Raw genomic sequence first — 8,555 nt, forward strand, 5'->3', positions numbered from 1 at the left:
AATACTAGCTAGGAGATTACAACAATATATTGCAAAGATTGTACATTGTGACCAATTGGGATGTATACCAGGAATGCAGGGATGGTTTAGCCTAAGGAAAATTATACACATGATCTATTAGATCAATAACAAAAATAACAAAAGTCATATGACTAAGTGAGTAGCTGAAGAATAAGCTTTTCATTAAGTAGAATACTCATTTCTATTCAGAACATCTGAAAATTTAGGGACAGTGTTTTTTTCCTTAAATTGATAAAAAGCCCTTTCCTAAAACCTGTCAGCAAGAGTTACTTGTAATGGGGAGAAGTTAACAACCTTCCAAGTAAGATCCAATGGCCAACAAAAATGGCCGTTGTCACCAATATTATTGAATGTTGTATTGGAAATCCTAGAATAGCAATAAGAGAAAAAAAAGGAATGGAAGCAATCAGACAAGGGAATGAGGTAATAAATTTCTTTTTTTTGTGGATGATATGATGATAATCATGGGAAATTGCAAAGACTCAACTAAAAAGTTTATTGAAACAATTGTTTTAGCAGAGTGGTAGGATCTAAGGTAAACTCACATAAATCACCAGCATTCCTATATGTGACACAGGAAATCCTGCAAGAAGAGATAGTAAGAGGTACTCCATTTGAAATAAGTCTAGATGAGGTATGTGGAGTATGTGGCCTTGAGGCCACACGTGGCCCTGGATCTAGGTCCTCAAGTGGGGCCTTTTCACTGAATCCAAACATCACAAAAGAAATCCCCTTAATAAAAGGATTTCTAATGTAAGACTTGAACTCTGTCAAAAGGCAGCACCCAAGGACCTAGAAGGCCACATGTGGTCTCAAGGCCACAGGTTCCCCACCCATGCTTTAGATAGAATAAATTCCTGGGGTAAAACCAGCCATAACAAACCCAGCAACTACATGAATGGAAATAAAAATTTTAAAAATATTGTGCGAATCAAAGAAGATTTAAATAATCGAAGAGGTATCAGTTGTTCATGGGGAGGCAGAGTCAATACACTAAGAATGACAGTATTACCTAAACTTATTTATACATTCAATGCCATTCCAGTGTAATCACCAAAGCCTTCTTTTACTGAATTAGAAAAAAGTAATAACAAGATTCATTTGGAAGACCAAAAGGTGAAGAATATGAAAGGAACTAAGGAAAAATAATGTAAAAGAAAGAGGTTTTGCAAAACCTGATAGTAAACTGTAGGATAAGGCAGTCATTATCAAAATTGTTTGGTACTGGCCAAGAAACAGAAAAGTAGATTAGTGGAACAGGGTAGACATACAATTTACAGCAGTAGATAGCGTAACCATCTATTTGAGAAGTGTAAAGGCTTTAGATTTTGGAGTAAGAATTCATTATTTGATGAAAATTGCTGGGACAGCTGGGAAGATGTGTGGCAGAAATTTGGCATATTTTAACATCTTAGAGTTTTTAAAGATAAGGTCAAAAAGCAAAAATGATCTAGATTTAAGGAGAGATAGTTATTACAATAAAATTTGAAGATCATGGAACATGTTACTTAATAGACTTATGGACAGGTGAGCAATTTATGAATAAACAAGAGACATGGAAGAAAATGAGGTATGACATGGATAATTTTGATTACATTAAATTAAAAATGTTTTTTTGTTTTTTACAAATAAAAGCAATGTACATAAGATAAGAAGGAAAATAGAAAATTGAGGAGAAGTGGTGATTTTCTTTGCAATTTCTCAGATAAAGTTCTCTGGTCTCAAATATACAAAGATCTTTGTAAAATCTATGAGAATTTGAGTCATTCTCTAATTGAGAAATGGTCAAAGTATATGGACAGGTAGTTTTCCAGTGTAGAAATCCAAACAATTCACAGTCATGAAAAAAATAATCTAATGCTTTATTGAGTAGAGAATTGCAAATTAAAGCAATCTTGAGATATCATTTTACATTTATCAGATTGGTTAAAATGCTTGAAAGGGAATGAGACAAATGTTGGAGGGGATGTGGACAAATTGAGATACTAATTCATTGTTGGTGGAATTGTGAACTAATCCACCCATTTTAGAGAGCAGTTGGGAATTATGCCTGAAGACTTATTAAATTGTCAATACCTCTTCACTCAGCTATACTACCAGTAGGTGTATATCCAAAGATGATTAGGGGAAAAGGCAAAAAACCTATGTATTCTAAATTATTTATGGCAACTCTTTTTATGGTGGCAAAAAACTGGATACCCTTCAATTAAGAAATGACTGAACAAGTTGGGATCCATGATTATGATGAAGTGCTGCTGAGAATGATGGGATTGATGATATTAGAAAAAAACATGGATAAGCTTGCACAAAATAATGAGGAGGGTAAGGAGCAGCACCAAGACAATGTTGTATTCAGTAACAGCAATTTTTTTTTATTTCTATGGATTTCTTTATTTTTGAAAGATGAAGGCAGGGCAAGGTCACACAACTAGTAAGTGTGTCAAGTGACTAAGGGCAGATTGGAACTCAGGTCCTCCTGACTCCAGGGCTGACGCTCTACTCACTCCTCCACCTAGCTGCCCCAGCAGAATATTTTTAACCACAAAGTTGAGTTGAATAAGCCATTTTGACTATTATAAACACCCTAAAATAGGAAGGACATATGAGGGAAGATGCTTTCAGGCTCTAGAGGAACAGCCAATAAATAGAAGTATTACCTGCTTGAAATGAATGAGAAATTTTTGAGTTGTAATTGATTTACTACTTCATGTGGAATCATCTTTTTATTATACCGTGTTATGGAAATGCTTACTTAATTCCATGACATAAAAATAAAATAGAGAAAATATAAAGAAAACTAATGATAATATTAGAAAGCTCTCTAGAACTAGCTCAGAGATAGCCAGGTAGATGAGCAGAACAGAATAACTTTGTGTTTGGAAAATGTTGACAAGTTTTTGTGATAAGAATCCTTGATTTGGTGAAAATTGTGGGGAAAGCTGGGAAGTAGTATATCAGAAATTGGACAGAGACTAATATCCTCCATTTACCAAAATAAGGTCCAAATGGATACATGACCAAGATAAAAAGGAGACATCATGGGAAATTAAAAGAGCACGATGGAACATATTGCCAATCAGACTTATGCAGAGGTGAATAATGTATGCATGAAGAAATGATAGCATGGTGAGGTGCAAAATGAATGATTTTCAATTACATTAAATTACAAATGTTTTGGAGAAATAAAAGCAGTGTTGCCAAGATAAGAAGGGAAGGAGAATATTGGAGGGGAAATTATACACAGTGTCTCAGATAAAAGTCTTATATCTCAAATATTTAAAGACCTAGGTCAAATGTGAAAGAATATAAATCATTCCCCAACCCCTAATAGTCAAAGGCAAGGAACAGACAGTTTGTGATGAATAAATCAAAATCATATAAGAAAATTCTTAAAATCATTACTCTTACAGAAGTGCTAATTAGGGGCAGCTAGGTAGTGCTGTGAGTAGAACACTAGCCCTGGAGTCAGGAGGACCTGAGTTCCAATCCTGCCTCAGCCACTTGACACACGTACTAGCTGTGTGACCTTGGGCAAGTCACTTAACCCCAATTGCCCTGCCAAAAAAACAAAAAAGTGCTAATTAAAACTATCTTGAGATATCATCTTATCCCTGTCAGGCTACAATGATAGAAGGGGAAAGGGACAAATGTTGGAGGAGATGTGGAAAATCTGGAACACTAAGTCACTGTTGGTGGAGCTGTGACCTGATCCGTCAGGTTTCCAGAATAACCTGTATTATGCACAAATAATTAAATCATGCCTACCCCTTGGTCCTGTCATACTGTTTTTAGGTCTGCTTTGCAAGATGATTAAGGAAAACAGAAAACAAAATATTTTAAATATTTATAGTAGATGTCTTTTTGGCAGCAATGATTGTAAGTTGTGGGGATGCCCATGAATTGGTGAATGGCTTGAGAGGGATTGAGTGCAACCTGAGGTAAATGGACAGTAGCTCCCTCAGCAGTTGAGAATGGTCTCCTGAGAATACTATGGAAGTGTTCAGCCCAGCTCTCCAGGATCATGTCCTTATCAGTAGTCAATGTGGTTCTATTAGCACTGTAATGCCCCCTAGGTGGATAGGTCTTTGGCTCACAAATAGCTTTCAGGGGCTGGGCCCTCTCCAGTTGTTCAGATCTCTATCTGGCTACTGGACCCAGAAGGCTTTGGAGGAGAAAATTAGGCTGCTGACTTGGCATAGCCTTCCCTCACTTATATCCAGTTCATTTATAAGTCATGGCATCATCTTCCTGATGTCATGGTACTCCTGAAGAGCAAAGGACAAACCACAACCACACAACCTCAGACCCAGTGTGGGTGGGGGGATGGTCCTGCCGGCTCAGAGTGAATGTGGATAGCAATTGTTTCTCCTTAGGCCAGTGACTCTGAGGGTCTTCCCATCAAAGTTGATTTTTTTTTTTATTAAAAGAACCATCCTTTGACCCACATCTTAAAAAGGCCTTATCACTGAATGGACATTGCCTCAATCAGAGTGAGAAGTTGGAAAGACCTTAGCTTTAAAAGGCCAAGGTGTCACACTGCGTCATGGGCCATCACAAGTTATCCTGATTTATATCTGACCACTGAACCCAGAGGGCTCTTGAGGAGAAAGTGAGGTTGGTGACTTTGTACACCTCTCCACTGAAACACCATTTAAATGCAGGTCATGGCATCATCTTCCTGAAGTCCTGTTCCTCTTTGAGAATGAAAGAAAAACCACACAGCCTCCAGGGCATCATAAAATGCTTTGGATTTGTTGGAATTAAATATGGTTTTCTTCAGGGTAGATGAGGTAACCTACTAGTCCCCCTGTTGAGTTTTCATTTTTAATTTAGTACCTTCTGAATTTCCCCATGATTTTCATCAAAACCAGTTTAGATATGTATGAGTGTTCTGCCCCAGATGAGTTAATATGATACTGTACTAGAAATCTTTAAAAGGTGGCCACTCCTTTCCTGCTGGAATATTGAAAAGCCTGTTTGGGCTCATCATTCTCTCCAAGTTAGCAACAAATTGCTCTCCCATGGAGTCCCTCTTAGCTGTTGACATTAATTCTTCTGGTCACTTGACTTGGTGCTGCTGCTTTTGTTGAATATGAATGTTTAGTCTCTGATGGGTCCAGCACTGTGGCCCACATTTCCTTTGTCACTCTTACATCCAGTCTGTCTCTTCTCCTTACAGTCTATTTAATGCCAGTGTTTGCTCCAAGAGTACATCCATGAAGTTTTATTGCCTTTATAATGGTGATGAGAAGGTCATGAGCTGCATAAATCTTCAGTAACCATTGCTATTACATATTTTGATGTGTGTATATATTTCTGTATATATGTTTGATTGTTTTCTTCAGATGGAGGGACCAAGTGTGAAGCTAATGAAATAACTAGAAAGCTGGGAATTTTTGTGGAAGAACATGATTTGAAAAGATTTTTGAGTGATGCTCTCTGGGACTTCAGTTTGAGAGAAATCTGTGACTTTATTATGAAGATAAATAAAAACCCAAAGAGTGACTGTGACTTGGATGAAATTGGAAAGAGATTCAGACAGTCTTCTATCCTAAGTCAGTACAAGAAAATGACCTCAGAGAATGACTGTCCTCCATACATTGAATATAGGTAATGCTTTACTGAACATGTAAAATTTTTTCAGTCCATGGAGAAGGCTCATGGAATGCAAATGTGTCCAGGTAATCAGTGGGAGATGGCTGTGAGCTGGAGTTCAGATATCAAGAAACATCAGAAAAGTGATACTGGAGAAATGCTCTGTGTAAGTAAGAAAGGTGGAAAGGCCTTGATTCAGAACGCTGAGCACATTACTCATCAGCAAATTCCCATTAGAAAGGGGCCTGATGAATATAACAAGTGGGAAGCTCAGAGAATCCACAATGGAGAGAAACTTAATGAATGTCATCAGTGTGGAAAACCTTTGACACAGAAATCCAGTCTCACTGCACATCAGAGTCCACACTGGAAAGAAGCCTTATGAATGTAGTCAATGTGGAAAAGCTTTCACAGAGAGGGCCAGTCTTACTGCACATCGGAGAGTCCACAGTAGAGAGAAACCTTATGAATGTAATCACTGTGGAAAGACTTTCACACACAGATCCAGTCTTATTGCACATCAGAGAGTCCACAGTGGAGAGAAACCTTATGAATGTAATCACTGTGGAAAAGCTTTCAGAATGAGATGCAATCATCATAAACATCAGAGAATCCATACTGGAGAGAAACCTTATGAATGGGATCATTGTGGAAAGACTTTCACGCAGAAATCTGCTCATACGGCACATCAGAGTATCCACACTGGAGAGAAACCTTAAGTATGTAATCAATGTAGAAAGATTTTCACAAAAAGGGGCAATCTTGCTGCACATCAGAAAATCCACACTAGGGAGAAGCGTTATGGATGTAATCAGTGTGGAAAGACTTTCACACACAGCGGCAGTTTTGCTAGACATCAGAGAATCCACACTGGGAGAAACCCTATGAATGCAATGAATGTGGAAAGGCTTTCACAAACAGCTACAATCTTGGTAGACATCAGAAACTCCATGGTTGAGAGAAGCCTTATGGATGTAATCAATGTGGAAAGGCTTCCAAACTCATCTCCATGCTTGCTTTACATAATTCACACTGGGGAGAAACCCTAGGAACTTCATTCCTCATATGTGAGTGCAGGACATATTTACTGTGTTCATGTGTCAGTAATCCTTTGCAGTATTAGTTCAAATTCATGCAGTATTCAGAAACTTTTCCTACATTCAGTTGTGCTGACAAAATTCAGCACATGCACATGTGTTCTCACTTATATCCAAATAAGTTTTTGAAAGGTTTTAAAATTCCAGACTTGGTCTGGTCTGTAGGTAGGCCACAGGAAGGGGCAGTACATTTGGTGGGCTTCAAAGGACAGCTTGCCAATAGGAATTAAAAATCTTTCATTTATTGAATAAGTAGAAGGGAACAACTGGCACAGGAAATGATGGAGAGGAAAACTGGTGGAATGTTGGAGAAGGAGGACAATCAGCACAAACAGTACATTCTGGAGTCTTACATGAATACAGTGAGCACTAGTTTACACCCAGTGAATAACTGGTTCAAAAATGTAACTTTCTTATGTGCTAATTATTAAAATAATATAATTTAATCATTTTATAAATGATGGCAGGTTATTATCATCACTCCTTATTTAAAGTTTAACCCATAAGTTTTCTTACTTTGGTTAGCAGGGTCCTAGTGCCTTTGATTGCAGCCTTACAGAGTCTCTGAACACTGTCAGCAGGGCTGGGGAGATCTGTTCACAGGTTAAGTCAGCAGTCCAAAGGAACCTCACAGACAAAGATTTCTTCAGAGGATTTTGCTATGCTTTTCTCCCCACAGTTAGTCACTTGCTGTTATCATTAGTTTCTGCATTAAAATAAAATATCCTTCATTATTTTTCAAATATTTTGTCTCATTCTATAATAGATACATTTAAGGTCTAACAGCCTCCAGATCAAAGGTAACCTGCCTTAACAGCTTTTTTTCAATTACAAGAGAAGAGAAAAACAGTTCACTAGAATGCATTTTTGGTTATAATTCTTTACAACTGGACTGTTATGTAAGTAAGTTCAATGTGAAGGTGAATATAGAGCGTACATTGGATTTCATGCTGTTTTGGGGGGAGGAGGTAGGAGAGGGAAGGAGAAAAATTGCAGAACCCAAAAACCTATGGAAGTGAATGTTGTAAACGAAAGCTAAAAATAAAAATAAAAGCTGTTACAGGGAAGATCAGCCATCCTATCTCCCTTGACATTTTAGTAATCATGTATGATGGCATCAAAAACCCAAAAAAACCAGTCAGTGAAAGAAATATCAATAGTTCGTTTCTACAGGATTTACCACAGGCCTGGCTTTTCTCCTAAAGCATTTCAGAGAGCTGTGATGGCTTCCACCCAGCTTGCATTTGCCTCCCCCTGCCTCTAGGTGACATGCCACCTCCTCTCTCTCTCAAGGGTTTAAACTTGCCTCTTTGTGGTTTGTCCTTTGTTCTAGAAGAGGACCATGGTATCAGGGAGGTGATGCCATGACCTGCAAGTCTATTAGATTTAAGTGAGGCAGGGCTGTGCCAAATCACCAGCCTCACTTTCTCCTCCTGAGTCATCTGGGTCCAGTAGTGAGATGTAGATCAGGAGAAGTGAAGATGGCCCAGGATGCATTGGGGACTTTTGCCATTTCAAGCTAAGGTCTTTTGCAAGTCTCAACTACTCAGCAAATGTGAGCATAATTTTTGAGGCAAGGAGATTAACATTCAATGGAATAAGGAAATTCCAGACCTTCCTGATGAAAAGGCCAGAGCTCAATGGAAAATTTGATCTTCAAATACAAAATTCAAGAGAGACATAAAAAGGTAAACAGGGTGGAAAAAAAAATCTTGTTAATCAATTAAGGCAAATTCTTTATGTCCTGATATAGGAATTATGTTTTTTTATATGTTTTGTGTGTCTGTGTGTGTGTGAATCTTGAGAATAGCACAGTTATTATGACAATTGCAGTACCAGCAT

The sequence above is a fragment of the Trichosurus vulpecula genome, chromosome 2 (assembly GCF_011100635.1).
Source record: "Trichosurus vulpecula isolate mTriVul1 chromosome 2, mTriVul1.pri, whole genome shotgun sequence".
Taxonomy (NCBI): Eukaryota; Metazoa; Chordata; class Mammalia; order Diprotodontia; family Phalangeridae; genus Trichosurus; species Trichosurus vulpecula.